The sequence below is a fragment of the Plodia interpunctella genome, chromosome 14, assembly GCF_027563975.2.
Source record: "Plodia interpunctella isolate USDA-ARS_2022_Savannah chromosome 14, ilPloInte3.2, whole genome shotgun sequence".
NCBI classification, from domain to species: Eukaryota; Metazoa; Arthropoda; class Insecta; order Lepidoptera; family Pyralidae; genus Plodia; species Plodia interpunctella.
This window is the reverse complement of record NC_071307.1, coordinates 1115169-1134735: the sequence shown is the minus strand read 5'-3', so window position 1 is coordinate 1134735 and position 19567 is coordinate 1115169. Positions and strand designations below refer to the sequence as shown.

General features: G+C 34.8%; 1 protein-coding gene across 1 annotated transcript in view; it reads left to right on the top strand.

Annotated features, from left to right (window-relative positions):
* Nucleotides 1-19567, top strand: part of LOC128675567 (potassium voltage-gated channel protein Shaw-like) — a 174906-nt gene that overhangs the window by 150470 nt on the left and 4869 nt on the right. The gene's annotated exons all lie outside the window — the stretch shown is intronic.

Below are 19567 nucleotides of genomic sequence, written 5' to 3'. Positions count from 1 at the left end.
TTTCCTGAAATTCCCACCGGAAACGGACTCGATCCAACTCGATCCAATTCGATCCAATTCGATCCAACTCGATCCAACTCGATCCAACTCGATCCAACTCGATCCAACTCGATCCAACTCGATCCAACTCGATCCAACTCGATCCAACTCGATCCAACTCGATCCAACTCGATCCAACTAGATCCAACTAGATCCAACTAGATCCAACTCGATCCAACTCGATCCAACTCGATCCAACTCGATCCAACTCGATCCAACTCGATCCAACTCGATCCAACTCGATCCAACTCGATCCAACTCGATCCAACTCGATCCAACTCGATCCAACTCGATCCAACTCGATCCAACTCGATCCAACTCGATCCAACTCGATCCAACTCGATCCAACTCGATCCAACTCGATCCAACTCGATCCAACTCGATCCAACTCGATCCAACTCGATCCAACTCGATCCAACTCGATCCAACTCGATCCAACTCGATCCAACTCGATCCAACTCGATCCAACTCGATCCAACTCGATCCAACTCGATCCAACTCGATCCAACTCGATCCAACTCGATCCAACTCGATCCAACTCGATCCAACTCGATCCAACTCGATCCAACTCGATCCAACTCGATGCGACTCGATCCAACTCGATTCGACTCGATCCAACTCGATCCAACTCGATCCAACTCGATCCAACTCGATCCAACTCGATCCAACTCGATCCAACTCGATCCAACTCGATCTAACTCGATCCAACTCGTTCCAACTCGATCCAACTCGATCCAATTCGATCCATTTCGATTCAAACATACTCGTCCAGGGTGTAAAACCTTTTCTTTATGCGCATTAGCTTAATTTCAATGAAAGCTGAATATTTGTCTTCATTCCTTCAATTATCAGGCGGGAGATTATACATTATAAAAGTCATTGCTAGATTATAGAACTGAACTAGAACATATGCAACCAGTTGATCAACCTTAAAAAATACAAAGACGTTCTAATGTCACCCATAAAATTATTCAGCGTATCTATTTTAATGTCAAAATAAAACACGCCAAGATATCTTTAGAGATCTGGAACTAGGCAACTATGTAACCAGTAAGCTCCCAACACGTGTCCCAACTAATATATCTCCATAAACCTCTGCTTAACTCCGCTAGCCGAGATCGGATCAACATTGCTTAAAATATCGATCGAATTTACTCAAGAATAGCAATGGTGAGTCGTTGGTCGATTGGGACCAAAATAAACAGTGACTGAGGCTGTCCCAGTCGTATTAGCACTTTTTATAAGCAATTTCTGTTTGTGGTAATTATATTAATATCGCTGTAAGCTTTCCAAAGAAATAACCTAGTTTTTTCGTAAACAACATTTATTTTATAGTTTGAACCACATAAAAATATTTCAGTGCATATTTTTATGTGGTTCAAACTATAAAATGGTCTTGTAACGGGAGTTAGGTGATTATGCTCGACTGTCACAAAGGGAAGATCTTCCCGCCAGGCTAGGTGTTGCGCCTGGGGAACCGCACGCGACAGACGGTGTCATGTCGGTTGTATTTATGCTTCCAATCGAAAACGCACTGTCTGCGCGGTCTAGGCTTGTTAGCTGTCCATAGTGAGTCGACCGTCGTGCCATCTGTCCGTAGTGTCCTGGATCACTTGTGTGGCTTGTTATTCGTTGCGTTTGGTCGGCTTTTTACATCTGCGCCGTTGTGCATGTGGCGTGGTAGATGTCGCCACAGTCTCATTGTTGTTACTATGATATCATTGAGTTAGTATCCCGTAACACAAGCCTGGAACTGACTTTGGGGCTATCTCAATCTGTGTGATTAGTCGTAATATATATATGTATATATATATATATATAAAAGTACATGTGTCTGTGGCATCTCTCAAAGGGATGAACAGATTTTCGTTTAGTTTTTTTTTTTTGTGTCATAGATATTTAATTTTATGCTGAGTGTTTTGAGCCGTGTTTCATGAAAATCTGTTCAGCCGTTCAAAAGTTGTTGCGAAATGAATATTGAAAGTCGGGGTTTTTTTAATTTGTCTAACAAATAAACTTGTTAACCATACATGTCCGTACAGTTACACACGTATATTCAGTCTCCAAAAATACTTCACGCTAACCAAACGTATCTCGACGACATGATAGATGCTTTCATTTTGTACAGACACCTTCACACTCCTAGTGGATGTGGACATGTGATTGATGGCTTTAGAGGCTCTAAATTGAAAGCTGGTTCATTGTTAGAAGCTTTTAAGTAAGTGTGTGTGTGCGTGCGTGCTTGCGTTGCGTATATGTGTTGGTGTGTATGTGCGTGTGCGTGTGAAAAAAAAACAATAAATTTTGGTCTTCCCATAATTAGAACTGAAACTAAAAAAAAAATATCAATCCCATACCTATGGGGTATCTATAACTTGTGTTATGGGATACTAACTCTACGATACTATATTTTATGACAAATACTTAAATAAAAAAATCACCATAAAAAGATGATGATGCATGATGTCCTGACTGGGGATCGAACCCGGGAACCCAAGGTTCAGAGGTTCACTTTACCACTGCGCCACCGAGATCGTCAAATTCATCTAGGTCATCAAATCCCAATTAGTTTAAATCCCAAGGGTTTCTAATCATAAATCCAATTAATGTTGTTTTGTCGGCTTAACTCGTTTGAAAGGGTATCGATGAAAAATAACCATATTATATTACCTATTTAATATCTGAATGATGATCAGAGAGATATTAATACAAATATGTACTTTATTAATATTATTTTTGAACTGCACTTTGAAGAGCACGCTGTCTTAGATAGACAGGGGCGCAGGTCCAGTTTCCGCTCGATTCCAGAACTTTTTCTTCTCATTATTATATTCAAAAATTATTTTTGATCGTCTTTGGAGCTGCGCTAGACTTCATACCATACCATACGTGAGACCGTACCATATTTTATTTTACGCGTGTACCAAATTGGTATTTTCCCACCAGCAACGAGATATTTTTCTCTACAAATTCACGGTTTTTTTTTTGATCAAACGTCCTGCCTCTCTGGTCGGTCTGAACTAATTGGAGCTCTAACGAGGCACTCACAAGTTGGGGCTTATTCCAGAGCTCGTTCCTTACAATTTGTACAGGTATCCGCGAATGCTGGCTGCACAAATATTATTTGAATATAAAAAATATACACTACATTTTTAATTATACCAAAAAAAAAATAAAGGTTTAATATAAAAGACACTATTAACACATGTGAGTAATCAAAATGTAATATTATCGTTTATCACCAAAGTTATTGAGGTTTGTGTTTATACCAAAATATCAATGAATATTGTTAATTTATGTAAAACTTTTTCAAAGTAACCATTTTAAAACCAAATAAATCACTAAAATATTTTTGTAATCTGCTGTAGATGTATTTTTATTTTTAATTGTGTACAGTCTGTTGTCGTTGTTTACCTCATAATCTAGTGCTACACAATGGCAGAATAATAACGCAATAAATTTCCCTACTTTGTTTTAGCTAGCTATTTTGCTAGTAGTTTGTAGCTTTGGTATATATCATTTAATTTAGAATATGACGTGAAAAAGTGCCTGTGAAGGCCTAATTTCTGAATAAATGATTTGATTTTGATTTTTAAATTTTGCAATTTTAAATATTCTAACCAGTTCTGACATTACTTTTTTTTTTTCAATACGTAGCTAACTTCTTTTATGCTTAACTAGTCTGACGTATACTTTATTTCAAATAAAGACATACTTCTTTTTTTTCTTGTTAGAAAGTAATCTAACTGGCCAGTGTTAGTCTAAACTAGTTACGAGCTACTTACTATAAAGTTAAAAATGTACAACATTTTTAGTTTCAAAGTAAGAAAGCAATATGACAACTTCTAAAGTAGGTAAATAATGCGGAATAATTAGTTTTAAAAGCCGGCTATCTTTTGAAAGTTCATTGCTGGTTTAATTACGTATTACGATTTGAAAACGTGCGTTCAAGTCAAATTGAAAGCGAGAAATGCTAGGTCAAGATTTCCTTGCGATGTTTTTGTTAATAATTGATTTTTTAAATGCATAAAATGTGCTCTCTACAATATCTAGGACGAGAATTAATAATTCTTACACACTTTAAAGTATTTAATATTTATATTTTCAATAGTCTTAATGGAAAAATAGACTTACAGAGAAAAATCCATTTTTTTTCTCTCACTAGAATTGAACCATATTCTCCCGGGAATATCTTACAAAATAACTAAGCTCATAGGTGATAACAGCATTCTCTAAGGTTTGACGTCAGGCAGGCAGCTGGTCATAACTTTACAGACAAATCTTCAAAGTTTAAAGCTTTAATTTTAACACAGACCCCGGGCGTCACATCCGAGATTATAACTGAAAAAATGAGGATAAAAGAGAGGGAAAACTCCGACCTTAAAATAGAAGATAAAGTAAATCGATTTGTTTTATTTGCTCGAGTAACGAATCGAGTTGGAAGAAAACAAAACTTAAGGCCTGTTTGCGGGCCCTGAGCACCGATTATATTAAGATCAGCGGGTGCTTTTACATGTCTCTAAGGCATAAGATGTAGCGATTTGATCATATTCTTAGATACAATATTAAAGTAAGAGAAATAATTTGACGACCTCGGTGGCGCAGTGGTAAAGTTCTTGCCACTGAACCGAGAGGTCCCGGGCTCGATCCCCGGTCGGGTCATTATAGAAAATGATCTTTTTCTGATTGATCCGAATCTTGGATGTTTATCTATATTTGTATTTGTTATAAAATATAGTATCGTTGAGTTAGTATCCCATAACACAAGTCTCGAACTTACTTTGGGGCTAGCTCAATCTGTGTGATTTGTCGTAATATATTTATTTATTTATTATTTATTTTTGATAAAACGTTGATGTGGTCATGGATAATATGCGACCTCGGTGGCGAAGTGGTAAAGTTCTTGCCACTGAACCGAGAGGTCCTGGGTTCGATCCCCGGTCGGGTCATGATGGAAAACGATCTTTTTCTGATTGGCCCGGGTCTTGGATGTTTATCTATATATGTATATGTTATAAAATATAGTATCGTTGAGTTAGTATCCCATAACACAAGTCTCGAACTTACTTTGGGGCTAGCTCAATATGTGTGGTTTGTCCTCATTTATTTATTTATTTATTTATTTATATGCGTGCCAATTGACTGATAACTAAAAGAACTGAAGAACGTGCAAAGTACCGTAGTTATCTCTTGCTAATATTTGTCATCATGTCAACAGAATTAGTCACATTCATTGTTTTATCATCATCACTACATGCCAGTGATCAGACATCACTCACCGGCTACAATACCATATTACTATATTATTATGGTACATATTAAATACCATTTTAACCGTAATAATAAGCCAAATATGAACCACATGTATCTTAAAATTGTACTAACTTTTGTTGATCTTTGACACTTTCCAGTTCTCCAATTGTCACCACACCAAAAATCACCTCAATTCGTTGCTACGTTTTGACGTGAAAGATGACAAACAAACACACAAATACACTTTCACATTTATATCACTGGTTGTCTACCGCGAACGCAATAAATTATTGATGAGTTTTTACAAAATTGTGAATATTTCAAAAAACACTTTAACCGATTTTGATACCCCATTAACTTAAAAATTCTATTGACAAATCCTACATACCTTTTAAATTTCATCAAAATCAGACCAACGGTTCGAAAGTTATCGCATTACAAACAAATAAACATACATACATACAAATAAACATACATACATACAAAAAATGTTATTTTGCCCCAAGTTGAATCACTCGCTTGGTCAATTAGATGGATAAGTCTATGCCTTTTCCCATACAACATTCCTTACAGCTATTCTCTTTAGCCAGTTTAATAGCATTCCTTTTAGTTATCGCCAGTTAAGGGGCTGTCTTGAACGCAGAGGCGTCCTCATTTGCGGCCAATTTCAGTGGTAATTGATAATAAACCTAAATGTCTATCAATTAAAGTTATATTTTCAATGTGATGCACATTGAAAATACTACAGAGTATAAGACAAAGTAGTAAGAAATGGTTAAGACGCCCGCCTGTGGATTGCAAGGTCCCAGGTTCGAATCCTACTCGTGCCACATGAGTTTGTATACAAATCTGACTCATGTATAGTAGTTTTCATCGACCACCACCTGCTTCCGGTGAAGGAAAACATCGTGAGGAAACCTGCACACTGGTTGATTATTATTAACTTGTGTGTGAAATGGAGAAGGCAATGGCAACCCACTCCATTACTAATGCCAAGAAAGTTGTTGTGTGTGTTTCATTCCATGTAATGACCACGACCCTCAGCCACGAGGAATACGACTATGAAGAAGACTAAGACAAAGTATCTTTCTTCTGTCTATCTTTATGTGTGCTTACGTTTTTAAAAATACGCAACGGATTTTGATACGAGTTTTTTTTATATAGAGTGTATAATTTATTATTTACCCGAGTAAAGCCGGGCCGCGAGTTTTTTATAATCCTAATAAAAATATTGTGAGTGCTTTTATTTGCTCTGAAATCTTGATTAATTTCGTAACTCGACATAAATAGGTTAAAAAGTTACGGTGATTTGCACCTTTATTTGCGACTTTAACTTTGACATAATGACGTACTTTGCAATTTTGTGTATAGAAAAATTCAGTTCAACTTATTTTAGCCCTGACGGATATAAATAATAAATATATTATAAATAAATAAATATATATTAGGACAAATCACACAGATTGAACTAGCACCAAAGTAAGTTCGAGACTTGTGTTATTGGATACTAACTCAACAATACTATATTTTTATAACAAATACATATATAGATAAACATCCAGGACACAAGCCAATCAGAAAAAGATCATTTTCCATCATGACCCGACCGGGGATCGGACCCAGGACCTCTCGGTTCAGTGGCAAGAACTTTACCACTGCGCCTCCGAGGTCGTCAAATATTATGAAGCAAATATTACATTATATTAAATTGGATCTTCAATCCATACGTTTGGTGTTTACACTCGCGTATAATATAGTGATAAAAAAAAGTGATATACACTTGGCAAACGACTTCTGTCAAGCTCTGAATATTAAACTTTACTGCCTCCTTGAATATTGTGCAAAGTTCTTGCCGCACCCACTTGTCTGATTTTATATTTAAATCATATTTTTTTGTTTCATTTATTCATTTATTTTTCTTTAAATATACAGAACAATAAATAGGCATGTAACAATTTATAAGGTATAATTTGATATAGATATATTTAATGTTTAAAGTTTAGTAATTTTATCTCACATTGTGTTAAATTATTATATGTTTACTTGAAGTGACTTGTATATATAGAATGGATCATGTCTGTGAAATAAAAGTTACTAGTATTAAAAAATACTTGTAGATTTAACTTATTTTACAACTATGCTTTTGTGATTTTTTTTGTATGTTGATATTTCTTTTTTCACTTCACTTTTGGTGCAATTATTGTATTATAATTAGACAGAAACAAAGAAGATATATTTATTAGGTGAACAAGTATATAAATAACACTTTATAATGTTTAAAAAAAATTACAAAATGCACCAAATTATATAAGTAAACATTTTCTAAATAATAATGTTCACGTGGTTTAATATATTTTTACTCTCAACAACTTTAAGACAGTGAAATGAGTTTTGAAACATGTGTATGGGTGCGAAATAATGTCTTGTGGATTTGTGAAAGTATTCATACGATAAAGTTCGTTGTAAATATCTGTATTTTGTGACTTTTTGCTCTTAATGCAAACAGTAATCGGGAAGCTTAATAGGATTTTTATAACATACAAGCTTTACCCGCGGCTTCACCCGCGTAAATTTCCCACGGGAGCAGTAAATTTTCGGTGGCACATATTTTTTCTTTTAGACAATAAATAAATAAATATATTAGGACAAATTACACAGATTGAGCTAGCCTCAAAGTAAGTTCGAGACTTGTGTCATGGGATACTAACTCAACGATACTATATTTTATAACATATACATATATAGATAAACATCCAAGACAAGCCAATCAGAAAAAGATCATTTTCTATCATGACCCGACCGGGGATCGAACCCGGGACCTCTCGGTTCAGAGGCAAGCACTTTACCACTGCGCCACCGAGGTCGTCAAATAGAATAGAAAATTAGAAGCAATAGAAGCACAGAAAATACCAAACTAACCCATTCGTATTAATAAATATAAAACTTGATATCAATTAAGATTAAATATACTATTATATATTTAAAAGCTGATAAAAACAAAGAAAAAGTAATCTTTCTTTGCTCCCAGCAGATTGCGAAACGAAAAAATTGCATGCAAATAATATATCATTTTTCTTTCGAGCAAATTAAAGTTTCAACACTGCGATATGAATTTGGTGTCGTGCCAACAGTGTGCCATTTTTACCAAGAGTAATTCTGCTTTTGAAATATTTTTCACTTAATTCTTTACCAACTACAGTATAAAATGTGATAAAGGGATGTTATTTAATCGCTTATTAAACTGTGTTTTTATTTGGTTTTACTAAGAACTTTTTTGTACAATCAATTAAAATTCACACAGCAGTAATTACTAGTAGAACTGAACAATAGAGATATACGGACAGAATGCCTAATTTCGTTACATTAATGACTTGTGTATACGACACGCCCGCGACAATTTAGAATATAATAGAATATAGTTTAATCGCCACTAAATTATAAACAAAAAAATATTATTTTTCTTTACTACATAATATATAAAACATAAAATAGTAGCGGAACTAGGCCTTGATGTGCCAAATCCTACTATTAATTAAATATAAATGCAAAAGTTTGTGAGGATGTATATGTGTATGTTTGTTTCTGTTACACGCCAAATCTACCGGACGGATTGTTATGAAATTTGGTACACGAATAGAATATAACCTGGAATAACACATAGGGTTCTTGTTATACTCAAAATCCCACGAGAGCGAAACCCCGGGGCGCAGCTAGTAGATAACGGTGCTGGTGAACAGACAGCGACACAGAAAGTAGTTTTCTCTGGCGCTTCATTTCTTCTGCTAATTTACTCGTAAGGAATTTATTATTAATATATTTAATTTACTCGATAGGAACTCTTGCGTTACTGAGTGACTGACTGATGACTAACAGACAACGCACAGCCGAAACTACTGGGCGTAGAAAGCTGAAATTTAATGTGTAGGTTCCTAGGATAGTGTAGGGGAGCACTAAGAAGGTATTTCCTTAAATTCCGACCGGAAACGGATTTTTACTCACATACAAAGTTGTGGGCAAACTAGTACAATATAAAATCTCCATTCTAAGAACACTTTTGAGGATTGTTATTGAAAAATGTGTGTACATTTTAGCAATATTATTATACAAAAATACTAAAGTAGCTTAGGTAACAACACAAGCTTCAATCGACATAACCAAATTACACAGGACACTCCCACTCATGGCTTCCATTATCTTTGAGTCGTCCTGCCCAAGTAATGGCTGATTTTATCTCTGTCAAAGCAGTGTGTAACCACGCCCTAACATATGACGCCAATTTGTATGCGCTATACAAATATACATTGTAATACAAAAATACGCTGAGCCTCAGGATTAGCGTAATGCAGTCATTTCCGTGAAATATTACCTACTGACTTTGTACGTTTTTTTTTTGGCATGAAAACTCGTCTTATAAATATAAATAGGACAAAATCATACAGATTGAGCTAGCCCTAAAGTAAGTTCGAGACTTGTGTTATGGGATACTAACTCAACGATACTATATTTTATAACAAATACATATATAGATAAACATCCAAGACCCGGACCTAATGAGAAAAAGATCATTTTCCATCATGACCCGACCGGGGATCGAACCCGGGACCTCTCGGTTCATAGGCAAGCACTTTACCACTTCGCCACAGAGGTCGTCTTGTATGTATATTTTACCGACTGGCAAAAATTTGCCTGTAATACGTATACTATAATGAAAATTAAATAAAACTACATTTGAAATTAATAAAAAAAAAAAGAGAAGAGAAAAGGATGATAAACCTTGCTGTATTTCAAAACATAAAATATGTACTTACGTAGGTACTATCCATTTACTCAGTATGCTATTAATATAACAAAAATATTATAATAAAAAGGGACAGTAATTATTTTTAGCGTAGCGTATATTTTCATGTACTTACATAATTATTACTCGAAAAAATTATATAAAAATGATTTATATTAGGTCCTAACATATGAAATTGACGTTTGGTATAGGAGGAACAAAAAGTCGAATATTTTTTTTATATAGTACATTTATTTTATCAAAGTAAGAATCATTATTATCTATGCACTTTTGCCATCTCATAGGTAGTTCATTGATCCCTTTACTAAAAAAACCATTCGGACGGGAATCAATAATATCTTTGAAGGCGGTTTGGACTGCCCTATCGGACTTGAATTATTTTCCTTGGAAGAAGTTATCCAAATTTGGAAAAAAATGGTAATTTATTGAAGCAGAGAATCCACTTTTCATCACAGGTAATGATTTGATTTAAAAACCCTTCATTATTGTGCCGGTTAAATAACGTAACGCAGCAGTCGACACGCGTTTGCCGGTCTGCTTCACTCAATTCGTGAAGTACCTTTCAAGTTTCTTAATCTTCCCAATTTGCTTGAAGTGGATTAAATTAGTTTTATTATTTTATTATTATATATTATGGATCAGCTTCCACAATAGCCTTCAATTCTTCATTATCAACTAGGGTCTCCGGCCGTCCACGGGGCTTGTTCTGCAGGTCGAAATTTCCAGAACGAAAACGTTGAAACCAAAAACGCACCGTGTTTTCTTTTGCGACACGACCGCTAAACACATCATTAACCCTTTGAGCCGTTTCCGCAGCACTGGTGCCACGGTGGAACTCGTACTCGTAAATAACGCGATATGATTTTTATTTATTTTATCCATTTTGTAAAAACAATCAGAAAAATCAGAAGAAAAAAAAACAAATGAATGACGGTTAACGAAACACAAATACATGTGTAAATAGCTGTATAAATTTGAATTTGGAATTCCTAACCAAAGAGAAGAAATTTGTGATTAAAGTGGCCAGTACAACAAAACGCCAATTTCATATGTAAGGACCTAATATTAAACCCTTCTAGCATGTTAAGCTCCAACGTGATTTAAATGAGTTTCATTCGGCATTTGTTTTCAGTATTAGTCGATCAGAAATATAGTTTGTTTGTTGTTTGATTTTATAATTTAACTAGCTAGCTAATAGGACAGTCCGGTCAGGGTGACTTGAATAAAATGACACTGACACCAGAGTTAGCAATTAACAGACTCTAAAAGAGAAAGAGAAAAGAGTGGTAACATTTTTTTTATTTTGACGTAACATAGAGATTTAGAATATGACGTGAAAAAGTTCATGTGAAGTCATCAATTATTTTAATTTGACTTTCTATATAAGTATCATGACGAGCTTTACTAAGAAGAGAAGTTGAAATCTATTTAAAGCTGAAAGAAAGCTCCTAAATGTTCCTCGTTAATTTACTGGCCTCAGATGACGCAACCATTTGTTAGGTAAGACCAAAAGTGACTTTGGACGCCTTAAAATACCTAGAAGAAGCTTTGACAGCGCAAGTTATTTGTTCGAACAAGTCATTAACTTAAGCTGTAAAGACATTATTAAACATTTACCTTAAGCTGCCAGCTAAAGGCAAATGTTTTCTAGATTATTAACAAAGGTACTTAATGTTGACGTCTTCAGCTTTAACGGACTAGACATAGCCCAGACTATATTAATGGACCTTGAGCTTCGACGCTCAACGCCTGAGCATGAACTCTGGATGCAGATGAATATGAAAAGAAAAAGTGTTACTTATTTCGAACCGCGCACGCAAACGAACTTGCGGACACAGCATATACAGCAACAAATCACACAGATTTAGTTAGCTCCAAAGTAAGCTCGATATTTGTGTTATGGAATAATAAATATAAATAAATAAATATATTAGGACAAATTACACAGATTGAGCTAGCCCCAAAGTAAGTTCGAGACTTGTGTTATGGGATACTAACTCAACGATACTACATTTTATAACAAATACATATATAGATAAACATCCATGACCCGGGCCAATCAGAAAAAGATCATTTTCCATCATTACCCGACCGGGGATCGAACCCAGGACCTCTCGGTTCAGTGGCAAGAACTTTACCACTGCGCCACCGAGGTCGTCGAATGCATATAGTATACCAGTAGAACCAGTAGAAATGGAAAAGAACATTTTCCATTTCTACCAGATCGGGGTTCGAACCTGGGACTTCCAGTGTAGTAGTCCAGCACGACAATCATTAATAGCCCACGAAGGTCGTCTAATTAAAAATCCCAATGGTAGTTAGAAATCACTCCAAGACAGGTGGATTTAAGGCGATTGCTCCCTGTCTACTAGCGCCACCTAACAATTTTATTAATTTCTTAGAGACAACTAAAAAAAAAATTGTTGAAAGTATAATAGTTTCCTATAATACTAAGATAAGAATAAAAGGAATTTAGTGGCCAACGTTTTCGATTTGAACTGTGACTACATACATTATGAAATAGAAAATTATAATACCTACGTTCTACTTAAATTCTTTATCTAGTGTTGCATAATCTGTTGAAACCGTTAAAACCTATAACACACTATAAGATCATTATGATTGTCAACCTTTAGGTTGTTAGGACTTGAATAAAATCTGACACGAGTGTTAGCAATAACACACTCGTTATGATGATGATCTGTTAAAACATATTTTAATAACGTCCGCTAAGAAATTAATAAAAATGTGTGTTGGTGCTAGTGTGCAGGAAGTAATCGCCTTAATCAAAGGCAGCCTACTTTCTAATTTACGGCCCCAATAGACTTCAGGCAGATTATGCTATTAGTCAACCAGAATCGATTATTCGATTCCCTATTGGAGGCCTTTTAAGTCTTTTCCGAGCTATATACACTGTGGCCAAAAGTTGGTCAGATTTGGTGGTTTTAACAAACATAGCTGGTTTTTTATTTCTGTGAAATTTGACGTGAAAGTCTGGAGAGAGTCTCCACAAATCAAATCACTTATTCTAAAGTTAGACCTTCGCAGGAAGTTTCACGTCAAATTTTATACTAAATAATAATCGCTCACAAGCTACATATATTACTGCTTACAAGCTATATATTACATATACTGGCATTTCGGAATGACCACTGCTGAGAAGAAATGAGTGGTGGTCCATAAAAGGCTTACCATTATTGTTTTACCAAGAGTAAGTTCTACTTCAAACTAAGGAATATTAACGTCTAATCAGTATTCATGTTGTTATTTACTAGTAACTATTATATTTTTGGGACATATGATCATCAAAATGATCTTACAGTTTCGTTTGATGTCATAATATTAATAATATTAGTTTATCGGTTATTATTTCGATAAATGAAACATAAATTGAATACAGTATCGTATTCATCCGATAAATACATAATTAATTTATAGAAAGTGAAATTATTATTTTTCAGTTTTAAACGGGAGAGGAAATTTTCGATGCAAATAAATTTTATCGCAACGAGAACCTCGTTAATGTATTGTAAATACGATTGAACAACAAATTATTAACAACCGGATGATGTTACATAATCAAATAGCTAGTTATTTTTAAAAGCTGTTTACAAATAATTCAAGAAGGATAATTTATATTGAACCAGCCTTTGCTCGCGGCTTCACTCTCGTTAATTTCCCACGGGAACAGTTATTTTTCCACAATGAAAGCTACCATATGACATTGAAACTTGTATTTTATGTTGTAAATAAAGTTTATAACTACAATACATGTATGCAAAATTTCAAAAAGATTGATTGAGTAGATAGAGCATGAAGAGGTAACAAACAAACTTACTTACTAATTTAAGTTTTTTTTATAACACTCAGCGGCCCACACTAAGAACTAAGCTTGTATTGCCGATCCAGAACAGGGACAGAAAGATGCCTATGTCAATCCGGATTATTTTGTCTATCTCTGTGCCAAGTTTTATCAAATACGTAGGCTCAGTAGTTTTCGAGTTTATTCATTACACACAAAAATAAAAATTGAACTAAAGATGATGACAAAAATACGAATTTTGAATCATAGTAAGAAATAAATTTTACCAGTCTTAGAATACGCGATAAAAGAATAACTGAAATTTTACTTCGATCCCTTCATCCCTAAGAATGGCAATTCACGCGTGCGAAGCAGTGGTCAAAAGGTAGACCTCTTTAAATTAATATGGATTTAATTTATATTAAAATGGCCACCACAGAAAATGGAATGTGCCGTGTATACGAGTATGGTCTGCTTGCGCAGTAGATGATTTATAGGTCATTTTGTTAAAGCACAGGCAAACAATAGACACGCCAGGTCATAATTTTCATAGCGCGCATTATACTTCATCCAATTGTAACCTAGGTGCAATCTATTAGAAACAATTGGTCGTTCCGAAATGCTAGTAGTTTATAGCGTTGGTAAACATCATTTAATTTAGAATATGACGTGAAAAAGTGCCTGTGAAGGTCTAATTTCTGAATTAATGATTTGATTTTGATTTTTGACAAAAAGGTATTTTGAACAAGAAAGATAAATTTAACAAGCTTGTAATAATTTAACTTTTGCCCGCGTGATCTTCCCTTCACTGAAATATTTAGACTCTAATCTAGTTTCCCTATACCAACTTTGAACCCCCTTTTTACACCCTTAGTGGATGAATTTTGAAAAATCCTTTCTTAGTGCACCCCAGGGCCATATAAGGAACCTACGTGCTAAATTTGAAGTTTCTAGAACCAGCGGTATGGGTTGTGCGTTGATATGTCAATCAGTCATTCAGTGTCTTGAGTACAAATTTGAGTATCTCATATTATATGAATAAAGGCAGACAAATGAGTACGTAAAAAATACAAACCATAATATTTTTTCAAATTTTTTTCTGATAAAAATCTAAACAAATAACGGACAGAGCAGGTGGGTTCAGGTCACGATAAATTTGTTGGCAATCACGGCCCACAGATAAAAAAGGTCGACTCCCAATTTTCCATACATTATATGCTTCGGCACTGAAGTGATACTAGTTATCAGTGTATCTGAACACACAAATTCAAATATCCTTATATTTTATCCTGTCAGGCATTATTTAATGCGCAGAAAGGGTATCTTTTTATATACCTAAAACATTGCTTTAATCTTTTTTATATTTCAAGTGATCTCATGTACTATAGACAAGTAGTTATTTACATCACTGACGACCTCGGTGGCGCAGTGGTAAAGTTCTTGCCAGTGAACGGAGAGGTGCTGGGTTCGATCCCCGGTCGGGTCATGATGGAAAATGATCTTTTTCTGATTGGCCCGGGTCTTGGATGTTTATCTATATATGTATATGTTATAAAAATATAGTATCGTTGAGTTAGTATCCCATAACACAAGTCTCGAACTTACTTTGGGGCTAGCTCAATCTGTGTGATTTGTCCTAATATATTTATTTATCACTATGTGGCCTATTACATATTGAAGATGTGGAGCGCCAAAAATCGATTCTTTATTGTCGTCAACATGTTTTCAAACTGTCTTCACGCGTTAATAACGCTGAAGCGTAGGAGTATACATGCGCACCCGTGGAAATTTCGAGATTGTACCAAATTTCATAACAACCCATCCAAATGCAAATAAACGTCCTGTCAATATTAATAAGTGTTCCTTCTCAAGTGTGTTGTTAGCATAGTCACATTTTCACAATCACATTAAGTTGCCTTAAGGCAACTGACATGGCTTTTATACCAGGCGCCATTCAACTGCAGTAGCCGCATACTAGTTAATTAGGTAGTTAGTTTTATTCGCCTTAGAATGTTATTTATTTTTTAATTTATTTCATAAGGTGTGCAAAACAGGTTACACCCAATACATTACACAAAACAAAGCATTATAATAAAGAACTGGGCCGCAGCCCAAAACATACACACTCAGAGACGTAAACAAAGAAAATACAATATTAAGAAGCAACAAATATTTATAACACACGAACGAACGAACGAATGCACGAACGAACGAACGAACGAACGAACGAACGAACAAACTAACGAACGAACGAACAAACAACAAGAATACAAAACCTACATTAAATTGCACTAAACATTAAAATATTAAATATGAATTGTAACACAAATCCTAAAGCTACCAATATTAGGACCAAAAATGTCAAGTCCGCACCGCAGACCCAGGTTATGAAGTCTACACAACACATACGAGCCATAGGGTTGTAAAAAGACGTATTGTTTTTTTGTTTGTCAACTCATTACTAATTTTTTTTTCAAGGTTGCGACAGAAATTTCAACCGCTTGATATACCAAGCATAGTTGTTGTTGCAATCATGGTTCAGTAAATGAAGTTCAAATGCAAGATATTTCAAATAATTTCTGTAAATTTTCCTTCAATAAGGAAGCTAAAAATACATTTAATCACATCACGTTGCCGTTTGAACAAGGGCTTCTATTGATTGCCAAGCAAATAGGCAGTTACTTCATTAGCACTCTGCAGTGGCAACGCCTTTATGATTTGTTTGCAAATCTTGATTTCAGTTCGGCTGTGCTTTATTTCACATTTGTGGAAATATCGATATACAAGTTTATTTGTTAGACAAACTAAAAAAACCCCGACTTTCAATATTCATTTCTCTACAACTTTTGAAAGGCCGTACCGATTTTGCTAACACATATCAACCGCATAAAAAATTGCTATCCAATTAAAAAAGCCGCATACAAATCGTTTGTTACACCCGTTGATCAGCTACGGTGCCGCGTACAAAGACAGACAGGCACACTTATAGCGGTCAAACTTATAACACCCTTCATTTTGCGTCTGGGTGAAAAAATATTTTTCGACATATTTTTTTAATTATTTGGTCTTTCCGCGTAGGTCCACGTCCAAAGAATAGGTGTCTACAAACGTCCCAGTATATACACATATTCTTTGACGTCGATGCTCGAAATCACAGCTCTAATATAAACACTTGTCCACGATAAATATGTTAAAAACGTCATTATACGAGGTGCATATTTACTACACAATACATACTATTACATGTTACTAAATTATAAGCACTAATTGTAATTACTTTAAGATCGTTGTAACACTTGGTGGGCGAATAATACTGTTATACTTAGTCGGCTTTATCATAGCCTCAAATGTAATATCTAACATTTGCAGGCTTTTGTCATAATGTACAGCCAACCGTTGTCAAGTTATCTTGCATGGACCTCTATGCCGCAATAATAGAAGCGAAATTACAATTATTTTGAGTAAGATTTGTTTGCTTAAAATAACTTTATTGCCCAAGAAAACACAGATACACAAGAAACAGAAAAAAACACTAGGAAAGACGGACTTATCACATAGAGGGATGTCTTCAACAAATAAAATTATTATTTGCTTGTACTACTAAAGAAATTAAATTTAAATGAATTCCTTTTTCGAATTTAATCTATCCCGAGCTCTAACACTAAACATTGGCAACCGACAATTTGTAAAAAAAATAACTCCACAGAGCACGAATCTTGTCCTCCGAGAGAAAACGTTCCATTTTATGTAATAAATTCTTACGTCTTTCTTAAGTTTCCTTAAACTGACGTGCGATTCCAATTTCCTAGTTTTCAACGTAACGTTAAATTTAAAAGCCATGAATATAAAGTACATCTTAAATATTCACTCAAAAATATACAATCTACTTGCTAGACCGGCCATAACCTGATGCTATAAAAATATTAACTGAAAATAAAATTAAAGTAAAACTTCATCGTAACGGTCTCATTTTAACTGTTACTGCAAGTCGTTATATTTTTAACTGCTTACCACGCTTTTAATAATTATTATATAGTTCGATGAGTTAATCCATATTATCGAACTTTAGGTTATTCGTTCCGAAATGCGTGTAGATTGTAGCTTTTTGGGACATACAGTACAATTGAAAATTAATTGAAAATATGAAAGGTCTACTTTTTGAATGAATGCTTTATATAAATAGTTTGCACTAGTCAACTTTGACATTAACATTAACCTGAATGCCGCCATCATTGGTTTAAACAAATGGGAACAACAACATTTTCTGCGCAAGTTGAACATTAGTTTAACTGACTCTAAGAGCGGATTGCTCCAGTCAATTTTGATGTTAACTATAACCTGCGCAGAAAAACTCAAAGTAAGAACGCCATTTTGTCTCTAAACGTTGGCGGCGCGCAGGTTAAAGTCAACGTCAAACTTGCCTGGTGCAACCCACTCTAAGTAAAATATGTCTAAAGGAAGAAATGATTGTTTAACAAAACAGAACGTAAAAAAGTTGTTAATCCATAAAAGCGTACTATTAAGGTGTTCAGATAATATGATTGGATTCTGTTTATCCCGTTCCACGCAAATTGTATGTATGTATATACAATTTGTTTGATCGAAAACAGCCTATTCATTCAGCCAATGGTGTTGTGTATTGAATTAATGGGAAAAACCTGAAAGCAATTCGTATTCGTTATTCAATTTGTGTATAACAAATTAGTTGCTACTGATGTTTCCAAACAACACAAAGTTACGCTGGTTTTATAATTAAATTTCAAATTTATTGTATACCAGCTGCATCCCGGGGCTTCGCTCTCGTCTCGGATTTTCGTGGAATAAAAGTACTCTATGTGTTATTTCAGATTATATTCAATCCGTGTACCAAATTTCATAACAACTCGTCGAGTGGATTTTGCGTAAATGAGTAACAAATATATACACATGGATCCTCACAAACTTTCGCATTTACGGGATATCGCTCCCGTAGAAATTTTAGGACAAAAAGCACCCTATGTCTTTTTCCAGATTATATTCTGTCCGTGTACAAAATTTCATAACAATCCGTTCAGTAGATTTTACGTGAATGACTACCAAACATACATCTTCACAAACTTTCGCATTTGTAATATTAGTACGATTATCAATGTGATTCAGTCTTTTCCAAACAATAACCATTGTTCAGTTAGAGATCTAACTGTATCTGTATAGATATACAAACTAGAGCCTGTATACATAAGTGATAAAATGACCAACAGGATTTAGTGCTATATAGTAAAAAATATTTGGGCGCTGGGAAGTTTAGCTTCCAAGATCTGACCCAAAACAGTGGCCGTCCGTCGACTGACAACGCTGAAATTATATAGAATCGATGAATGTCAATATCAAAACCTATCAAAAACAACGCAGCGGATGCAATGTGGCATCTCATAATATTCATCTGAATGCTCAAAACTTTCTCAAACGATTAATCTGTTCTTAACAGATTATCGTCGCTCAACTCATACTCAAAAGCCTGATATTCTGAGGAACAATTGATTTTTACGTACGATACAGGTGCTATTTATTCACCATCATCATTATCAACGGTCATTAAAACGTCCCACTGCTGGGACACAGGCCTTCCTTATAGATGGACAAGGAGCTATTTATCATATACATAAAATTCCAACGTAGTCCATACGATGACATTC